Source organism: Chroicocephalus ridibundus, chromosome 1, assembly GCF_963924245.1.
Source record: "Chroicocephalus ridibundus chromosome 1, bChrRid1.1, whole genome shotgun sequence".
Taxonomy (NCBI): Eukaryota; Metazoa; Chordata; class Aves; order Charadriiformes; family Laridae; genus Chroicocephalus; species Chroicocephalus ridibundus.
Genome location: NC_086284.1, coordinates 214,293,439 through 214,315,582, shown reverse-complemented (window position 1 = coordinate 214,315,582; position 22,144 = coordinate 214,293,439). Strand labels below are relative to the sequence as shown.

Below are 22,144 nucleotides of genomic sequence, written 5' to 3'. Positions count from 1 at the left end.
TCTTCTTTCTAAGAGCTTGCAATTTTATACGTGCCCCTAACCACAGGCAGAACCAGGCACTGAATCTAGTCCTGATGCTGAAATGTCAGCTGGATGTTGAAACTCACTGTGTAGCTTCAGGTGACGAGTGGAAAAATTCCACATGCAAATGTAAGACTCAGTCCGGCAATAGAAGGACTTAGTCAGACATCCTCATTTCATATGGTACTTCTTCACACCAGCCAGAAGTGGGTAAGGGATAAAAGTAATAATATCAAATACTCAAACATCTACATCTTTTTTCAATTATTTTGTTTTTTCTTAGTAGCGTCTTATCTAAATATGATCTGGTCTCAAATAAATTCATCTGGAAAGACTTGGTAAATCAAAGTTCAAGTCGATCTGACTGCAGATTTCCAGTTAAAAGAACTCAGATTGGATGACTGGAACTAACCATTACCCAAGAATTTGGCTAAAATCTCAAGGAAAAAGTTCTATTTGTTTAGTTAAGTTTTTTTAATGAAAACATGCTTTGTCTGAAAAGTTTTATGGACATTGAACCTCTTTAAAAAATTCCAACCAATACACATTTTGCTGACAGTGCAACTTATATGCCACAAGGCCTTTGGATGAAAGTTATCTGTACAGATATGAGCCTTTAGTATTCCCATTGTACAAGATATGAAAAATTGGCAAAGCTCTTGGAACTGGAAGAATCTTTGAACTAGAATTATAGTTCTATCACGGAAAAATTTTGAACAGCAAAAGGTGGTGCTGACTTATTGCTAGGGTCCTGCCAATGTTTCTAAAGGGCTTCTACACAAACGTGCACACACGTATATATGTCATAACTGAGATAGACTTACGATACAAATACGCCACTTGCCAAGCAAATGAAATCCATGCACTTCAACTATGCCTATTTTGCATGTCAGTAAAACACGTTGCTTAATTCACTTACGCGCTTTGAAAAGGAGGTAGGAAGTGAAATCCTCCTTTGTGGTGTGGCTATTCCAAAGGCAAAAAGCATTTGCTCTTCAGAAGTATTTTTCAGAACCCCAAGGATAAGTCTTCTCTGGCAAAGAGTTAGCTGTAGACAAAGAGGGGGTGGACTCCATCAGAGACAGAAAAAATCACACCTACTCTTGAGGTGGAGGAGGATTTCTTAAACTGGGGCTCCCGAGAGCCCCCTCTAGCACTCCATCATATGAACGCTTTGAAGATCTGTGATGGAGTCTTGGAGCCATATTCTTCAAAGGGTAATGAACAGATATCCTGTTTAGACAACTTCAGCAAGTAAACAGTAAGCCCATTAAACACTTTTTCTATGTACCCTGAAAGAGTTTAAACAAGGGATTCCACTGAGTGGCAATGGGGTTTGAGACTTTGACATCTAGTACTTGAAAAGGAGGAATGATATTATCTCCTGCCAATAAGAGAATCAGCGACCATAATATTCTGAGGAAAGTTGATTGTTCAGTACACCCAATGGAAAAAGGATCATATACAGGAGCCCTTCATCTGTTTTATTTAAATGTGAACATTTATGGATATAGCTGCCCTTATCCTTGACAAAATATAAATCTATGAGAAGATTCAGTATATCTATGAGAAGATTCTTACAATTGCAAGAATACCATGGGGAGTTGTTAAAGCCAAAAGTGAGCAGAAATGTATCAGTTGACCAAAACAAAGATTGCCTCTCCCGGCATGCCTTGCCTCATTTATGTCTCCGGATCCTCATGGCTGCAAAAAGTACCTGATACTTCACAGAAGTGCCCACAGACTTTTTGAGGTGGTTTGAGTTCCCCAAACTATTTTCTCCAAGCCTGAACTAGCAGAACACATGTTTTTGTGAAAAACAACTCAGCCTCTAGATCCATTTGCTTCTCTCTTTAGGTTGCAAATTGTGGTATTTTTGAAATGGGGAAAACTGTCTGCTAAAACTCATATTGAGTGCATTCAACTTATTCTGCACAGAACTCATTGACAGGTTTCAGGTGGAAATGCATCCTGTTCATTATCAAGCCAAGTTTTTAATGGGTTGTCTCAGGGTAAAAGGCTTTGCTACAGCAAATGTTAATCTGTCTCCCACTGCAGTGTTTGGTCTGCTGAACAAATCAGGGATTTTCCAAGAGACTTTCGTGCACCACAGATGGATTACAGTGCTCAACACAATGCCTTCAAAAAATGACATGCTTTCATGCTCTCAAAATAACATGCTTTCATAGTTTCGTTGCTCTTCTAGCTGAAACAAGGAGAAAGGACTTTTCGTTTGTCTTATACAAGCAGTGGGATCCAGCTTCTGAGATTAGGTGGGAGACTTGTTAGAGCTCCAGTTAAAGAGAGTCCTGTAGAAGAATGCCCACAAACCCCAAAGCATTCTTAAATGGTAGCCAATATCATTCAAAATTAAGAAATAAAGGCAATTTGTCCACTGCGATCCCAGAGTGATGGTTTTCTGCATCACTGTAGAGTGCTATCCACTAGATCACAGTGTCGTCAGTTATATCCATCACCGTATTTGATAATGAATAAAAATTCATCTTCCTCATGCCTAACTTTGACCCTTCAGATACATCCGAATAATTAAATCATCAGTTAACAGGTAGAAAGTTGTATTTTAGCACCTAATTAATAAAGAATTATCAATTCCATGTTAATGGGGCAGTATGTATGCTAATAGAAAGAATCCAATGTGAGTTCAACCTCTCGTATGGCAGGGTACAAGAAAAATGCCAACAGCACTGATAAATAAGAGTAATGTCACTGAAAAGTTACAAGCGTTACCGATGTAAACATGTGGCTAATACTGCAGCATACCATGCCTCAGGGAAAGACTTAACCCCGCATATGGGGGGCTAATATTTAAAGCATATAGGAATGCAGATAGACAGAAAGAGTTTTCTCTTTCAAATAAGTAATTTTATTCTTCTTTCTGGAATTAACTGAACTGAGAGAAAAATATTCTGCTCTCAAAGGCCCTATTTTTACTAAAGAAAAAGAGAGATTTTCTACCCAAATCTGCTAACATGTGGCAACTAATTTGAGATGAATTTATAAAGAGAAAGGCTGCTCTTCCCTCTCCATGCAAGTTCGCAGACTGACATGTTCAGTGTGAAAATCACTGTCTGCCTTGTCTCCTCTGCAGTTTTTGCTTTGTTTTAACTAACATAGAGTAAAACCACTTTTTTGTCCCTAACATTAACATAATGAAAGTCACTTAATTGTTGATAAATATTTTATTATCTTCATTCTGGACTGGCAAAACACTTCTTTTCAGAGGAAGTATGAAAAGAAATGTGTGATTTATTCTGGAATTTGTAGATTGCTCTTCATAGAAATAGGTATAGCATATATACAGTTGGCACTCTTTCCCCAAGAGGAAAAAGAGAAAACTCAAACCACATTTCTTTAGAAACCTTCTACTTAATTTAAAAAAAAAAAGACAGAAAAAAAGAAAGACAGTGAAGGAAAAGAATAGAGAAAGAAAGAAAAAGAAGAAACCTTCAAATTGCAATGATCTGATGTATTTGAAAATTCATTAGCAAGAATAAAGTTTCAAAAATTGTATGTCCACAAATATTCCCCCCTGCATATGTGCTATTAGTCCATTCAAATGCAATGTGAAAAGACCTGAAAATCTTAAAAGAAAAATTATGATGCTACTCCAGATGGTGAATGAAGCATAGTCATGTCTCTTCCGCTTAATAACAACCCACTTAAAGTGAAAAATATAGCCACACAGCAAAAGCTTTCATAAATATATAAAGAGATTTTCACCTACAAAGTTTATTCCAAAATTGATCCTCACAAAATCCCTTGAAGGGAATTTGTATGTAGAAAATCAACAGAGACATTTTTTCTGTTGTAATTTCTTTTGTTGAAATTTTTTTTGTATCTGTGACAAAGTGAGTGAGTCGGTCAAGAGAGGAACAGGGCTCGCCCTTACTCATCCGTTCTTGACACTTGACCTGTGGATAAAAGTGATCTGGGGAGGTCAGGCGTGTTCACAACACGGAGATAACATCTGTGGTGACGAGGCTCCTGACTCAGACCTCTTCTCAGACCACTACACTGCAATAATTGTTTTCTCTAGTTATTTTTAATGTGGACTCCCTTTTCAAAACTGCAACAAGATTTAACTTCTTGTTTATTATTATCCCCTTTACATTCTTCAGAAGAGACCCGTGCCTTTTTTAGCAAATTGCATTATGGGCTTCAGCGGGTTTCGTAGTGATTTGTACAGTATTTGTAAAATGTCTTTGCAGAAAGTGAGCCGAGGTTCTAGTGTAAAGTTTCAGACGAATCCTGAAATCACTAAACTCTGTTTTACCAGCTCAAAATGTAGTCAGTTTTTAAACACTTTGGGGAAAGGCCCTACACTAGTACAGATGGCAAAGCATTCAACTGGCTCTGGAGTCTATAAAAATAATTCCTTTTTATTACTCAGCTGTTTCACAAGTAATATGAAAATAGGTCTGTTTCTTGATGATTATATTAAGGATAATTGGGAGAAAGTAATAGGGCATCTTCTCATTATTGTCTATGAATTGATGTTCCTCAATTATATCCTTTTTATGTGAATGTCCTGTATTTTTTTTTCTGTTTTTTTAAGGGAGCAATTTTGCCTTCCAAGTGTCTTTTCCAAGGGAAATTAACACACATCACGCTTTTAGACAAAGTACTGTAGCGTAATTCATCTCTGCACTGTCCTTTCCTAGCAACCCAAAGTAGGAAATATATGCAGCCAAAGTGTAAAGCTGAACAGCTAGCAGGTTTCTATATTTACAAGAATCAAAGCAGTTAAATGACTCAGCTGCCTCCTAATGTGGGTTATATTTGAATTTGGGGAGGGTGGAGGGAAGAATGGGACATTATTGCTTTAACAAGGTTTACTGCTAAACTGAACATATGTTGCTCATAATGTCACTTTCTAAATCAATGAAATTATCATTATAGAACATGTCGACAAATTAGACATGTAAAGTGCAGGCTGTATGTGGGAGAGATGTAATTTGGCTCTATAAAAAGAAATTAAACAATAAAATATCAATGACAGATGTAGTTAGCTAAAGGTTTTGAGGTTTAAATACCAATTTGTGAAAAAAAATTATTCAGACCCAATCAGGGCACAAGATAAAAATACCAGCCTTCATGCAACAAGATGATTAAGTATTTGGACCAGATGTTCGGAGACCTTAGCTGTGCCCTTTATTTAACTGGCAAGCATGCTGGCAAGTCCTTAAATTTGTAAAACCCAAGTAACGAAGGTTAGCTCAGATGGAAGTAATAAAACAATCAAATATCAAGAGTCATTCATGGCTGTGCACAATAGATCATGCTACAGTTCTGAACTCCACAGTTTAATATACCAGCATAGGTTTTAAAGGAATAGGCTTTCTGTATTATGTTTTAAGAAACTTACTGAAGGACTTTTTTCTGTTCCAACTTTCAGTTCTCAAAGCAAATCCAGGAATTGAATGCATTTGATATGTTTTACATCCTTTTCCACAGGTTTGCAGATTTTATAGCTCTCGAGTCTCAGCTAAAATTCTGTGTCATAATTCCTGGGTTATAGCTTTGTCTCACAGCTGCTATATGGTTGTGGGCAAGGTGTTTAAGACTAAACAATAAAACGTCTGTACATTCAAAGAAGAATGACTTGCCGGTTAAGGGATGACTTCTGTTTTAGACTCTTCTAGTGACTTTGCAGGGTGATCAATCTCTTTGTGCCTCATCTTTTCTTATTCAAAAACAGCAGGGTGACATAATCTAATCTTTTGGCTCATTTTCTCTCTTGGGCATAGTCTCATTCCTAACCACATGGGAGCTTCTGGGCACAACTGTATTGCGGTAGACCGACGTTGTAATCCGAAATCATGTATCTTGGGGTCCTGGCTGGGCCATGCTACAGCTCCTGTCTGACCCATGCATCAAACTCTCCTTCCTATGGAAACCAGGGGCAGCAGATGTAAGGAGGGGGTTTCACACATATTTAGAACTTACTAGAGAATGAAATAGGGATGTCAGCACAAGAAGGACATGGACCTGTTGGAACAGGCCCAGTGGAGGGCCACAAAGATGCTCAGAAGGCTGGAGCACCTCTGCTATGAAGACAGGCTGAGAGAGTTGGGGTTGTTCAGCCTGTAGAAGAGAAGGCTCCAGGGAGACCTTATAGCAACCTTCCAGTACCTAAAGGGGGCTACAGGAGAGGTGGGGAGGGACTCTTTATCCTGTAGGGAGTGTAGCGACAGGATGAGGGGTAAGGGTTTTAAATTGAAAGAGGGGAGATTTAGTTTAGATATCAGGAAGAAAGTCTTTACTGTGAGGGCGGTGAGGCGCTGGCCCAGGTTGCCCAGAGAAGCTGTGGCTGCCCCATCCCTGGAGGTGTTCAAGGCCAGGCTGGATGGGGCTTTGAGCAGCCTGGTCTAGTGGGAGGTGACCCTGCCCATGGCAGGGGAGTTGGAACAAGAGATGATCTTTAAGGTCCCTTCCAACTCAAACCGTTCTATGATTCTGTGTATCCTGAGCTCAGAAATACTGTATCGCTGCCTTTGATGCAGCCACTCTGCTTGGACAGTAACTAGCAGAGATGGCCCAGATCTTGTTTAAGCCTTCAAGACATTGCCATAATATAATCAGCAGCAATTCTGAGGGCATAAATAAAAGATAACATTCATGAGGTTTTCAGAGGGATGACATAGTGTGCATAAAACATTTGAATAGCACAGACAGAGCAGATGAAAAGGGATTGAGTTGTAAATAAGAAATCATTCCTTGATGGGCTGATGTAGTTTGGCAGTAGAAGATGGGTTTCATCTGATCAATGTAGGCATCTACAGTGTATAGAAAGCATCTCAGCTATTCACCCCCACTCTTTACCACCCTTGTAGACAAAGAAGAAAAAGATGCTTCTCAGACATGACATAACTCTTCTGAAAATAAATCTTTAAAATAGATTCATTTTAGCTACAGCCTTAAAAATGCCTATTCCTCACCATTAACTCTGGAGAGAGTCTACAGTGACTAGCTCAGACGTGGACATCTGCTGGATAAATATGGAAAGGCAAATGAAATGTGTGCCAACTGCAGTGACCATCAATTGGTAGCTTCTCAGCCTGCCTCGATACTGTAATCCCATTTTAGGAAGCATTACAGCCAGTTAGAAAGTTAAAGAAAATAAATGCATGAAAAATACTAAAATGAAAAGTTTCCTTTTTCTTATGAGAAGCTTGATTTGATATTCCCCACAACTTAGGAAAATGAATCCAGCCATATGAGTAGAGGAATATGCTCTTGTGTACTCTGTTGCTCGTGTGCAATGTTGTTTGAAATATGGGTTTCAGCACTTCTGTTACCATGGTGCCACTTCCAAAACACTTGTAAGCCTGCTAGGGACATCAGAACTTGATTAATTAATCTCTACAAAATGCTTTGAGTTTCACTGGGTGAAAGACACTCAGGGTTAGTTTCTTTGTCCTTCTCTCATGAGGAGCAGTACCTTCAAAAGATGAGCGAAGGTATGTGAAAACTCGTGTTTGCCTGGAGGTAGATAAACTAGTCCTGAAAAATGAGGTTTTGTAAACTCATTTTGACCCTTCTTTTTTCCCCGTAGCCCTTGAAGGGCAGATGCCAGTCCTATCCAAATGACTACGCTCAGTGTACTGACCACTCTAAGTGTAAACTCTTACTCACTCTGGGCAAGCAGGGAACACCATTTTCGTTATTCAAAAGCACTTCAATGAAGTGAAATACCTTCTTTTAAATGATTGTCTGAGCACAGAAGAGAGATGGGACTTGTAGGAAGAAGTAATGTCTTTTCCGAGACAACCTGATAGAATTGAAAAGAAACAGACAAGATTTAACGGGCTTTTGTCCTAGAAAGATTGGTTTTTTCCAACACTATCAGTTATTCTAATAAAAGGTATTACCTCTCCCTATAAACCTTGCCTCTCACCTCTTAATGTTTCTTATACTGATACTTCTTTTTATTCCTGTTTTCTAAGCTATATGGATTTAGAAAGACTCCAAATCCATCTTCTGCAGTTTCCAAGTGCTTAAAACACTCTGCGTGTAGAATTTATACTGTATATGGAGTGCTCTCAAAGAGCTGCACTTACATAACAGTGCTTGATTGAATGTCTTGTTTTCCACGTGCAAGTCCAACAGGCTGGAAATCAGGACTGCTGAGAAATACCTGCTTTCTGAAAATCATTAGTCTTTTTTCCCCTCCCGAATTATTTCCTTTGTACCACTAGAGAGTTGCACTAGAGGTGCCAAGTTGACTGAATCTGGATCACACTCCGGTGCAACCTGGGCTTGGCTAGGGGTCTGCTATGAACCCCTGCTCACTGCTAGTGGGGCTATTTGTGAGCTTGGCATAACTTTTTGTCCAGAATTCATACTGGAGTTACATTTAATTGCTTCTGTTTTTCTCTGGAAATGATTAGAAAGATGTTCACTTTGTCTCTAAGATGCTTCAAAAAGGAGAAAGCTTCTGGGTGTTCGTACTGAACTTTCCAATCGCTCCATTTATCTGCACAAACTGAAAATTATCTACAGTTCTTTGGACGAAGGCAAAATTACCTTGTCTGCTGAATTGATCGAAAATAGCATCCCTCCTGTGTTCTCCAGCTTGGACTATTTTTTGTACCTGCTAATTGGGGTTAGTTCTACTGTGCCCTTTCCCAAACTGTCAGGGCACAGCTTCACCAAACTGAGAAAAAATTACTCTCTAAGAGCTATGACCCCCATTTTGACCAATCTCCTACAGAAAGATTATGCCTAGAAGGCAAATACCCCCAAAATTGACAGAGTCTGATAGTCCTAGTTTAGAGAAAAAATAAGCAGAGAGATTATATATTGGAGGGGCAACACAGCAAGGCATAAGCAACCCAGGAGGTTCTGGAGTGCATTGATGATAACTTCTTCCTCCAAGCGATAGAGGAATCAGACAGTAGAGGTGTTCTGCTGGACCTCGTATGCACCAACGAGGGGCTTGTTGGGGTTGTGAATGTCAAAGGCAGACATGGCTGCAGTGACCATAAGATGGTGGAGCTCAGGATCCTGAGGGCAGGAAGGAAGGTGAAAAGCAAGCGCAACCCTGGACTTCAGGAGAACAGACTTTGGCATCTTCATAGATCTGTTGGGAAGAGCCATCTCAGATAAGGTGCTGGAGGGAAGGAGGGCCCAAGAAACTTGGTTCATATTCAAGGATCACCTCCTCCGAGTTCAAGAGAGTTCCATTCCGACAAATACAAAGTCAGGCAAAAATGCCAGGAGGCCTGCATGGGTGAACACAGAGCTCCCGGCCAAACTCAAATGCAAAAAGGAAGCATATAGAGGGTGGAAGCAACCAGCTCTAGGCAGCCCTGCTTGAGCAGAGGGGTTGTTCCCGGTAACCTCAAGAGGTCACTTCCAACCACAACCACTCTGTGGTTCTATTCTATGATATCTGCCATTATGTCTTGAGAACTACTCAGTTAGAGACAAAATATATATTTCAAGCTATATAAAATATCAAGACACCACATCTGGCTCACTGAAACACTAAATGCTGGAGTCTGGGTGGTGGTCGGGCATTGTATCGTCTCCTGTTTTAACCTCTGGGCACAGTCCACTGGGTAGTGGAGACCAAGTTGACCTTTATTTGGAGCCAGAATGGTTTTAACATCTGGACAAAGAAACTCGGCAACTAACACCATTTTTTAAATGCATTTCCATGGCATTTCCATGGTATAATTCTATGGCATTAAAACTCAGGGAATGAGTTTTATGGTCACAAATGACACAAATGACAGAATAGAAACTTCCTCTCATTTCACAGAGGGTATATGAGGGTGTTTGAGACGGACTACAGCACCCAAGGATTCACTCATGTAGTTTTCTGCAGCCATAAGACATACTTTTTAGAATAACTCCTGGTGGAGTTTCATTGGAGTAGTTAAAACTTTTTGAAACTTTTTTTTTGATGGAAAGCTATTTTCAGTGGAACGGAATGTCCCTATTTGTAAAATTTGCAGGTTTGGGCTGGAGGGAAGAAAATCTGACAATAAATTTTTAGTTTTGCAGTCACAATCTGGAAAATATAGAAAACTTTCAGAAAATATTTATTAATACTTAGTAAAACATAATTTCTGTGATTATTTTTTTTTTTTGCTCGGGGCAAAAGAAATTATTTTCTGACTAGCTCTCTTTATAATAGGTATTTTGCATAACAGGTTGTATCAGCCCTTTCTCCCATAAGCAATATAAGCAAATGTAAATTGTTGGCATGAATCCAGACAGCTGGCCTCAGTGGGACATCTTCCTTGGTCATGCCTTTGAATCTAAAAACTGCAGACAAAAGGCGGCGGTGAATAAGTCATCCTTTTCACACTGGGCTCCAATTACATCTGTTGCTTTTTGAGGGAGGGCGTTTGAATTTTGCAGACAGTCCTTGGGCAGCTGTTAAGTTTGTAGCCATATCTGAGTCTGAATTCTCATGAATTGGAAGTACTTAAACTCCGCTATGATTCCCATATCCCACAGCCATGGGAACCGTGAGAAAACTTAGCCTGATTGATTAGACTCTTTGAGTCACCTAACTTCTGTCAGGGATGTGAATCTGGAAAGCCAAAATAAGCTTCCTTCAGACAGGGGTTCACTGGAGATTTCTCTGTGGTGTTTAATAATATGACTGTGCCCAAGGAAAACCAAGAAATTGTGCGCTTCCTCTCATCTGACATTAATAAAATTAATTTGCCTTCAGAGTAATAATGAAATGTTTCTCAAAGGAAACTTATTTTACATGCATTTTTATTTCTTCTTTTGAGCAGAGTATCTTCTGCATATTCTGCTGATTATATTTGTAAATGCTACACTATTTTGAAATCTGAAATTAAAAGGTTTTCAAGCATAAAAAATGCAAAATCTGATAATAGCTTCTTGGTCCGTTTTTCTCTCCTTCAGCCTTGTTCCCATGAAACCAGAATGTTTGAAGTTATTAATTCCTTGTGATTTATTGGTTATCTAAAGACTTCATCCTTCTCATGATATCTTAATATATTAAGTGTTTTCTATGGAAATGATTAAGGTATTACAGGCAGAAGATTGTGATACTGCTTGAGCAGTTCCAAAGCCATCCCGAAGTCTCCAAGGAAACAAAGGTCCTATTACTAGTCCCTTTCCTACAGAAGTTATCAATGGTACAAGATGCTGTGAGCTGTGCCACTGACCTCAGTAGGACTGTTCCTAAGGTGTGAAGTTCAGTATCTGAAATACGCCTAATTGGGTTATTTTTAAAGTACATTAAACTGTACACAAATTTACCTCAGTGACATGCTTCCCATGCTTTTGAACTTCTCTTGTACTCTTTTGAGAGGACTATTAGTATGAGAAAATTAAAACTTTACAGCAGAAGTTCAGCTTTTGGTGCAAAAAAAACCCCCGGTGGGCTCTGAATGTGATCTGTCCAGGCATCACAGGGGTTGGTTGGCTTTGGTTAGCTTCACAATTTTGGTCCGTCTTCATCCCAAAGAAATATCAGAGCTTCTCCAGAGCTGCAAGGCAATTAACACATTTCAGCAAACACTTTTAGTACAATGAGAAGGAAAACGCAAAATAAATCACGAGTTTTACAACTCTGTATTACCTCATGACCAGCCTTCCTAATTAAATATGTGAATTGTTGTTCATATTTCCACTGGAGTACATACAAGTTTCGTTGCTGCTATATCAGGGCCCCTCATCCCTTCACAGAGGAGGTCTGGGACAGCACAGGGATGGTGCAGGCGGGTTCCCACAGGCTAAAGTGGTGCTACAGCCATAGGACAGCCTTACAAATTTATTGGCAGGAGGAGGGGAGCACGATTCTCCAGTGGTTGGCTGAACTGGGACCTGTATAACCTTGTTTCCTGGTCCTTTTGTCTTAGCTTCTCTCACACACTACTTTATATTAGCTTTACAGAATCCTGGTGTATTAGATGTATTGCAAATAATGTCTTAAATACCACTGATGGCTCCCTGAAGTATATTCTCTGTTAAACCATTCAGTCTGATTTAAATGACCAAAGCTACAGAGCTCCCACCAGCTCCCTGAGGAAGCTCTTGAGACTCTAACAGATCTCACCTTCCAGTCAGCAAGACTCTCTTATTTAATTTTGCCCGCCTATTACCTGCAGCCACTTTTTGCACTCTAAGCATGCCATTTGTACTTTCACTGTGATGTGTTATAGCTTCGGATACAAACGGCTTACCTGTCTGTTGGTTATGTCTAGCCTTTTGTTCAGAAAGGATGTGGCTAAAAAAGCAAATAGCAGAAAAGATGTTAACACATTTTATAGCTAAGCCTAAGAGGTTATTCCCTGGATCTTCTACTTTACTCTGTTTTTACTGTTTCCTATTTTAATTGTCTTAACATGGATAGCTAGAGACAAGTACTAATCCAATCAATTGCACTCTCTAAATCTCAGTACCTTTTTTCAGGTCAAACTGGAAGTCTTCTTTAGTGACTGCCTTTAAAGACCTTTTCATGAACTGTATCAGAGGGTAGAAGCTTTTAATTTCTGAAAGTTAAATTGGAAATGGAAAAAAATTCTAAACGCTGCTGTTGCTGGGGTTTTTTTAAGGTAACGCAACTGGCACTGCGATTTTAAAAATAGGCTGGGAGATTTAGCAATTCTATTTTCTATCAGTTTATAAAAGTATTTAATGAAGGCAGATCTACATTAAAATGGACCAGTTTGTTCTGGAACAAAAACGTAAGCCATACATCTTTTTTATGATATCTTAAGTGAAGCTGGTTTGATACTGTAGACTTTGGACAGATGGGCATTAAGATGTAAGAACGAGAATATGAAAAATAGGACTGCGAGTCTCAAGAAGTCTGGGTGTGGATTTCTAGGATGCCTTAACACAGCACAGGGCATTTGCAGGGACAAATATACATGCAGTAAGAGTCTAATTTTCCCTGCAAGTGCAACACATCTTCCTTATGCACAGTTTATTTACCAAAGATAGTGTTCAGGTTTTTCTCTAGCCGTGTTAAGATAAGGAACAAGGGGTGGCCTTGTTGAACTGAAGAAGACAATCTTCATCCAAAGATACGCCATTAGCACAGTGGGATTCATCCAATACTGAATGTATATATTTTTCTCCTAGCACCAATCTGTCTTTCCCATATTAGCTGTAAACTTCAATGAAAAGGCTCTATTTTAACGTGTGTGCCTGGCATGAGGGATTTCTCATCTTGGACAGCACTTCTGGATGCTAACATAATGCAGTAATGACTCACCTTCAAATGCAAAATGTTCTGCTCAAGAAATCACAGCTGATTATGACTTGTACTGTACTGATCCAGGATGAGTCTTGCTTTTCACTAAGTAGGGTTCAGATAAAAAAATCCCCTTGGTAGAGGAGGAAACAGCATTTCAGGGAGAACATAAGGCCATATGCAACTCATGTACAGTGCCAGCAATATCATGAAGCTAACAGCATTTTTCCTTTAGTATTTCTCAGCCCTAAGAGCTAATCGTGCAGCAAGTTAATACCTCCTCTAATGTCCTTCAGTCTTATTGATTTTAATGGTGCTCAACGCCTTAAAAGATGAGGTAAAACATTTGAATGAAATGTAAACACTCCTATAGAAAAAGGGTAAATACAAAAAATAATTGAAAGTGACAATCAGTCATGATAAATTTAAATGGAAGTGATTTTTTCATGTTGCATTCAGGTCTCCTTCATTCAGTGGATATTTCCACTTTAAGTCTTCCTACCTTTAATTACTTCAGATATGAAATAGCTGCTGTTTCAAGTACGTACGCTTCAGCAGAACATACAATCAGAATAACTTTCATGCAGTAAAACCAATTTGACTTGTGTGGAAGTGAAATGCAAATAGGCAATGGTAGCATTAGTCAGAAGGTTTGTCTATGCATGAGAGTTGCTTTGTAGCCCCTGTGATAAAGTGAAAGAGCATGGCATTGTCACCTGCCTGTCTCTTCATCCATCATTAGTTAGGCTAGAATTGGTTAAGGTGTCTTATATGCTGACTGATGTAGCGGGATGCTGTTCAGCATTGGTTGCTATGGGTCCCGGAGTCACTAAATCCCTTTTTATTCCTATTCAGACTCAGGGTCTATAAAAGGTGCCATATCCCTTTGTTAAAAACTACAGGCTGGCACTGAAACCTGCAGAAATGACAGACATCATTTCTCTGAATACCTGTAGGAATCTCAAACACGTTTTCTGCAGTACTTAAAAAAAAGAAAGGGAAAACTAAATATTTCCCCTTCTTTTTATACAACATAGAGGGATTAAGAACACAGTTTGTCTGTGTGATATAACTCCCAAGATTTGCTACTGTGACTGTGAGCTTTCAGTAATTCTTTCATACATTCCTAAAACTCTACAAAAGTTCTCAAAAATCAGAAGTCGTCTTTGAGATTTCAGACTCAAGGCCTAAAAGGAGTGGTTCAGAAGTAGCACTTACGTAAGGAATTGTGGGACCAAGATAAACTATTCCAAGAGGCTCTGCTTCCAATTTAATAATCTAATATGTATGTGATTAGTGTTTATAGGAAAATCAAGCTGTTGGTTTTTGAGGCAGACACAACAGTGTTTGTTTTCTCCAGCTTCTCATAGCATCTAAATGCGATCTGTTTTGTTATTTGATGCAAATTTTTGTTTGGAACTTTCTCTATTTTCTTTGTGTCTGAAATTTGGGGGTGGAAAGCACACGTACATTTTAAGAAAGCAAAGAGCAAGGCATCTTATTTATTTTGTTTCTATTGGGCCATTTCTACAGTTTCTGTTGCATGCTCTTGATTAAGATCAGTATTTTCAAGTATCATCAAAATCAATATGTACTTATACAAAACATAGTGTGATTATTAAAAAATCGAAGTAAATATTGTTATGCTAACTACTGTAAAGGCAATATCAACATGAGGAATAGCAAAGGTTTCTTACTAAAGAGCTGTGTGCCATTGCAAGCACTTTACCACCTGACTTTCACATTGCAATTTGTCCTGTACAACGATCATATTTCAATACTCTTCACAATCACCACACTCAAATTATAAAAGTGCATTTGGCTTTCCATAGAATCATAGAATTGTTTTGGTTGGAAGAGACCTTTAAGATCATCGAGTCCAACAATCAACCTAACACTTCCAAATCCACCACTAAACCATGTCCCTCAGCACCACATCTACCCATCTTTTAAATATCTCCAGGGACAGCAACTCAACCACTTCCCTGGGCAGCCTGTTCCAATGCTCAATTACCCTTCCAGTGAAGAATTTTTTCCTTATATACAGTCTAAATCTCCCCTGGTGTAACTTGAGACCATTTCCTCTTGTACTATCGCTTGTTACTTGGGAGAAGAGACCGACCCCCACCCCGCTACCCCCTCGCTTCAGGGAGTTGCAGAGAGCGATAAGGTCTCCCCTCATCCTCCTTTTCTCCAGGCTGAACACCCCCAGCTCCCTCAGCCGCTCCTCATAGGATATCAAGTGAGGTGGAACCAAAAGGACAAGAAGAAACCCGCAGACACAAGAAACTATTTGGTATTCTTTCCATATTGAAAATAATATTTTCAATATTGTTACTGCTCTTGTTGTTTTCATTACTACCTCAACACGTTCTGTAGGGCATTACAACTAAGAATTTCATTACATATATAGCACTGGATCTGAAGTATTGCAGGTAAGACTTATATCACATCAAACAATGCTGAGTCTATTTCTTAAAGGCATCATTTTAAATGTATAGTTCCATTACTTCCAACTGGGTTTGCAGATTGAGTACTGGTTTATGAAGTATTAATTCGTGTTATATTTTTAAAAATACTGCTTTCTTAGTTTAAAAAAATCAATATATACAATAGCAAACATTTTCCCACTGGGTTACAAGCAATTAGAATCCACCAAGAGAAAAGTCAGCTGTCAATTGCAAACATTGTACTTAAAAACAAATCCTCAATGCTGTCTGACTAAGCCAATGTTTAAGCAAACAAATATATTCAAATATTCAAAGATATAGTTGATGTAGTAACACTTTTTGCTGAGCTTAATTCAAAAATCATTGCAGTGTAGTAAACAGAACACCCCCTAAAACAGAGATTAGAACAAGTGATGATAGAACTGCATATAAATGACAAAATAACCACAGGTATATGAATCTTTATTGCTGAAAGAGACCACATTTCACAGTAAACACAAGAGGTGGAGGTGGGGTGATAGAAAAAATAACCGTTTAAATAAAAAATAATAGGATGTTATCGGTCTGTGGCATGGTCACAGCATTTGACAATGCTCAGATCATGCAGCAGACCAACAATGTCTCGTTCTTATGGATATATATTATATTATAAATATGTATTATATACAGACATAATATTATGCATTTGGCTGCATCTTATTGATCATAAGACTTAAAGGCAAAGCATAAGATTTACTCTTTCATTGTTTTTTGAGTCTATAGGGCACACTTGAGTCACATTTTCATGCTTTTCTTCAAGGTCTTATAGACCTGAAAATTCATAGTTTTAATAAAAGATGAGGGTTTTCCTGTTTTCATATGACACATTAAATCACAGGACTTGGCAATATTGCTATAAATTCATAGGCACGCATAACAAAGATTAGAAGAAGGCACTCTGAATTTGTTGTCTTGGAACATATCTTTGACTTCCACGGTACACACTTTTATTTAGGGATCTCTACATCAAGCTTTAACCTCTTTTCTTATTTCTTTTTTTCTTTCTTTTTTCTGTCAAACTGTAAAGCCCAAGGATCCTAGTCTCTGAACTCATGTTAGGTGCCTGGCACTAAGGACTGCACTGAATGGTCAGCAGCAAACCTGCCTCCCATCATTGGTATGCAAAGCTGCAGCTCGTTCAGCAACAGCAACGAGAGGTTACGTTGCCCACTGCTTGGTTTAATTGGAGTTAAGTAGATCTATTACGTCGGTGCGCCCCATACACTAGCTGTTTATTTTGATTAATGCATGCATTCCTATGAGTAAAACGTGCGTGTGAGAGAAAAACTTTTAGAAGAAATAAGTGGGCAATAAGAAGATGCTATATAGACTAATTTTCCCAAGAGATATGGGTATTTTTAATGCTTCCCCTGGCTGGTGTATTGAACTTCAGACTCTTCGATAGATTTCCTGCTCAGGATGAGAAGTACTCAGCAACTGCTATATTTCCCAAGTTGGGACCCTAAGAATTTAGACACTCCAAATCCCCAGTCTTCCTTACATTTTGTTACTTCTAATTTGTGACAAAAATAATAGTGAGTAAACTATGAGCAGGGATCTGGCCAAAAGGGACGTAAAGCCTCGAAATGGGCAGTTAAAAAGAATAAGAAAAAGACAGGGGAAAAAGCAGCTGGGGAGAAACTTTTTAAATTTGCTTAAAAGCAAAGGATATGCAGCCTGCAAGGGTATTGCGACAGGGGAAAGAGCACAGGTTAAGGCATTAGACAGAGAAAGGAGGAGAAAGCCACTGTCTATAGGTATCAGACTGGAAGATAGTAATGCATCTTCCTGGACTGTAACAAAAAAAAAGTGGTTTTACTTTGATAGGCTCAAAGGACAGGAGATGACTCTTCTGGAGAAGACAAGGGGGAGACGAACCTAATTGAAAAGAAAATGTGAGAACCGGGACAAAACCTTTCCAGACAAACTCCATCAAGGTCAGGTAAATTCAAGCCCCTTCCAGCATCAGCTGAATCTTCCTGGCGGTCACAAAGGGAACCGAAATGACTCGTTTATGCTAAATGCCTAAAACCAAGGCATCGACCCCGTGCCATCTGTGAACGTTACCAGCCATGTGTGCTGCAGAAAATGGATGCACTGTGGCCTCGGACTGAAGGTTATTTAGAGAAAGTCCTTTTGTGATTTTATCTACGGCACTGAAAAACTCAGGAAAATGTAGTGCCCTCAGCAGCTGGAACCTGCTCAGGACCTCACAGAGCCACACCAGTCACATATTCTGGTGGGAAACAGGGACAGAGAGATTACCTGGGGGAGATTTTTCGGGAGGTTAGGACCAAAAGAGACAAGTGCTTATTAGAAAATAAGATTAATGACCAAAGTTGGGATAATAGCTCATAAGCTTTCAAAGTTTCTAGATGCTTATCCTAATGAAAATTGAACCTCTGAACCTTCCGAGGTTAACTTGTCTCCACTTATAACATCATTAGGAGATAATGTCAATGAAATGGAACATTGTCACAGGACAGCAGTTTCCCACTGCTAAATAAATGCTGAGCCAAAGCCAAGATATTTATTTTCAAAGTGGGAGATATTTACCCTGTAAACACGTTCTGTTCCAGTGACTTTATGTCTGTTACACCAAACTGCTAATGAGGTAGATGCTGCCTGATTCATGTGGTTAAACTAATAAGAGTTTCTCCATGTCCTCCTATTGAAAATATGTATTTTTATTGGATTAGAGAACAGATTAGCTCAGCATTTCAACTAATCTGGAAAACAGTTGATCCTTTCCAGTGCAGTTTCTGACAACACACCATACTTCAGTGCTCTTCACTGTAAACAGCTGGAAAGCCCTGGTTTCATTCAGCAGCTATAGAGCTGTAAATTAATTGTCTTGCTAGGCTAACAACTTGACGTATATGATGCAGCACTAGTACTGTAGATACCACAGGAACCAAAATTGCAGAATGCCATTAATTTCAACATGAATGGTGACAAAGGAATATCAACAGTTTTTAGAGATATAGAGAAGGAGGAAGATGTTTGGGCCAAGAAGCTGCTCTTTACATGGACCTAAGAATTTCCAGATCCAAGCCCAAGGAGATGCAGGAATTTGTAGGAAAGCACGTCTGCTCAATCAAGCATGGGTAGTGCGGGTCCCAGGGGAAGGGGGCGGATAGAAGCGCAGGAAGAATAGTCAGTTTTAGTAGCCACTTCTATCAAATCAAATCTGTATCAGAGCCATAGACTGATTTCTCTCCTGCTTTGAGAATCTCAGTCCTTGATTGTTGACCACGTAGGAGAAACAGAAAAACTGTTTGCAAAAAAAGGCCTTTATTTTTAATTATTGCTTATATTAAAAGAAATCAAAGCTTAAATTAGTAGTTCTAAAATTCAAGAAATTCTTCCTTTCTGGACATATATATTGAACAAAGTACTACAAATATGACTTAAAAAATAAGTTTATATAGAGAAAAATATCCCATTAAAGACACTCCCTTTCCCAAGGGCACTGAGTTCCTAAGTCACACTGATATTAGTAGGATATTTATTATTTCAGGGGTTTAAGGCTCCTTAGTGCTTCTGTGGATCTGGATCCTCGTGCCTTAAATTTATCAAATCAGTTTCTTCAATAGTGAGAGTTGAATATTGCATATTGTATAGGCCTGAACTGGAATTTGCTACAAGTAGTAAAACACACTGACTGTTAGCAAATACTGCAATGAAGAATCTCTTATTCTTTACACCCATTTTCCTTATTATTTTTACAATGTGGGCTTTTCCTTAGACAAGGAATTTTGGTAGAATCACCTAATAAAACCATTAATCCATTGCCTAGCAGTTTGTAGTACGGTATTCCCAGTGCTTCCACCGAGCACTTTCGCTGCTCCTCAGTGAGGCCAGGATATTTTAGTGCTTCAGAAATAAAACCAGCCTCAGAACGTTAACCACTAGGGCACACCTTTATGACTTACTGTATTCCATTTTCTTGCTTTTGTTATGAACTCTCTCAGTGCCTTACTCTGTTCTGAAAATGATTTTTTTAAAAAAGGAATGTATTTTCCAGGAGCACTCCTAGGCAAAGCTGATGTGGGTTTGAGTTTGCGTTTTGAGAAGCCTTGCTTTTCAGCATATATCCATAGCTCCACAACAGTCCTTCCTTGGACCACGTATGTCAACGATGACAAGCTCTACAGCTTCCTCCATATTCAAGTTGCCTCAACATGCTTTTTTCTGGAGGTTTATTTCAATTCATTTTAATATAGGCTCGGAGCAGATGTCATCAGGATCCAATAATCACAGTTTATTGGGTGGACAGAAAGCAGGCAGTGAAGTCTCTATTGGGATCTTCAGCATCAATTTATGAGGTGCATTGCAAAACTAAAATCCATCTGATTTCCATCAGCTTAGCTATAAATGTAGGCATAATGATTCTGTCCACTTATTTTCAAATCAATTTAACATAACTATCTCCCAGAATTAGGAGACATGGATCACTGCACAGTTTAGGCACTAATATAGTGGTTTCTACTCACCAATGTCCAATAGCACTGATTAGTTTAGCGACCCACTCCTGTACTCGCTCCACATCATTAACAACTATTGGAAACTGTACATTTATGTTGTTTGGGCTTTCCTACACAATCCATGCAATTTAGAGAGCAGAAAATGCAAAAAGTTTTAATATCAATTTTTGCAATTGATAAGTGCTTAGTGCATCAGAATGTTTAAAATGATTTGGTGCTTTGGGGATAAAAATGTCAATAACTTAAAATTTGGAAATTTGGACTGATATGCTCATGGAAAACTTGGACTGAATAAAAATGTCCATTTTAGAAGCAAAATTGAACTCTGTTTCCTTTATGTTTTCTTTCAGTTTTCAGCTGTCTCATCAGCTTTGCTAGAATACAAGTGGTTTACATCAGTGTAGTAATGCTGATGGCTGAAATGGGGGCAAATTCTAAGTTAGACAATGTATTAGCGGAATTTACATGAGTATGTAAATATGCATAGAAATATGTCAGTGTACACATTATTCCAGAGAAAATTTCAATTCACAACATGTAAAGAAAGAATTGAGACATTAAGTTGGATGCATTTTAACGTGGAAGTTTAATTTGTATTTTCTATGTTTATTTATAGGGAAGGCGTTATTATGAACAGGATGTTCATCTGATCAAATGCAATGATGCAATTAAATTGCTGCTCGTTACAGGTTTTATGGTGCTTATTAAAAGTAAATATAAATAAATGTTTGAAGGCCTGTGTGATCAGAAATGCCTTTTGATATTGGATGGAAATATATCAGTGCATGAAATGCCTTAACTATTTAAAAGCGGCAGATGAGTGTCTTTAAGACCATCGCACCAGATCACTATAAGCACAACTGACACAACCCATTTGCTTTTTTCAAAAGCTTTTGTCAGAGACCTCATGGGAGGCTATTAAAAAAAAAAATCAACACAAAGTAATCATGGGCTATATCAGAAATATCCAGGTCAAAGACAGAATCCAGTATGCGAGTATACTGTTAGAAAGTCAGGCAATTCAAGAAAAGTAAGAAAAGACTTTTTCTGCTACCAAATGGAGTGGGAAATCTACGGACAGAAACACCCAAGCAAGCCACAGTGTCTATTCCCTCTTTTGCTTCTTCCTTCATGAAAGAGATTGATGTGATGAAATGGCTAAAGCAATTAAAGGCATGAACAAATGAGAAAAACTGAGACTAAGTAAGATAAGTGCTTGTATTAGTTATATATTTTCATGGTCACTGAGCCTCAGGAAATCCACCCCAAGGTGAGCACTATCAGAGAAAAAGAGCTGTCAGGACAATCTCAGAGCTGTCACTGATTATCTTGGGGAGCTTATGGGGGGGTTCCAGAATACTGGAAAAGTGCAATTATTGAGCCTATCTTTATAAAAGGGGGACAGGAGGATAGATTTGTCAGCTTAACTTCAATTCCCAGAAAAATCCTGGAGCAAATAACCAAGCAAACAATTTGTAAGCCCCTAGAAGATAACAAAAAGATGAGTGACAGCCAACATGGATTTGTCAGAAACAAATCTTGTCAAACCAACTTCATTTCCTCCTATGACAGGGTAACAGGCTTTGTAGATAGGGCAGAAGCAGTAGATGCTATATGTCTTGACTTCAGTGAGGTTTCTGACAATGTTTCGCCTGACATTGTCATAGTAAGGAAGGGAAACATTGACTGGTTTAAAATACTATAACATGGGTAGAGAAATGGCTGGAAACTTGTACTAAGGGCATACAAGGAAAATAAAGTGTATTTGTTAGGAAGAACATACCGAGTCACTGAAAAGAGGTCCAACCACTTGGGAGGATGAGGATTCAGAACGAGCTTGACAATTTGTAGAAACAGTCTGAAACATCTAAGACGACTTCAGGGAACAACCGGCTAATCAGCAGCTCTGCAGAAAGAGAACAATGATGGAGAAT

General features: G+C 38.7%; 1 protein-coding gene and 1 long non-coding RNA gene across 2 annotated transcripts in view; one reads left to right on the top strand and one right to left on the bottom strand.

Moving 5' to 3' along the window:
* CELF2 (CUGBP Elav-like family member 2) overlaps nt 1-22,144 on the top strand; it is a 561,996-nt gene that overhangs the window by 135,387 nt on the left and 404,465 nt on the right. The gene's annotated exons all lie outside the window — the stretch shown is intronic.
* Nucleotides 11,310-22,109, bottom strand: LOC134510394 (uncharacterized). Its single transcript, XR_010069590.1, has 3 exons — nt 21,994-22,109; nt 12,219-12,262; nt 11,310-11,522 (listed from the first exon to the last, which is right to left on the bottom strand). It is a non-coding gene; the product is annotated as an uncharacterized LOC134510394 (long non-coding RNA).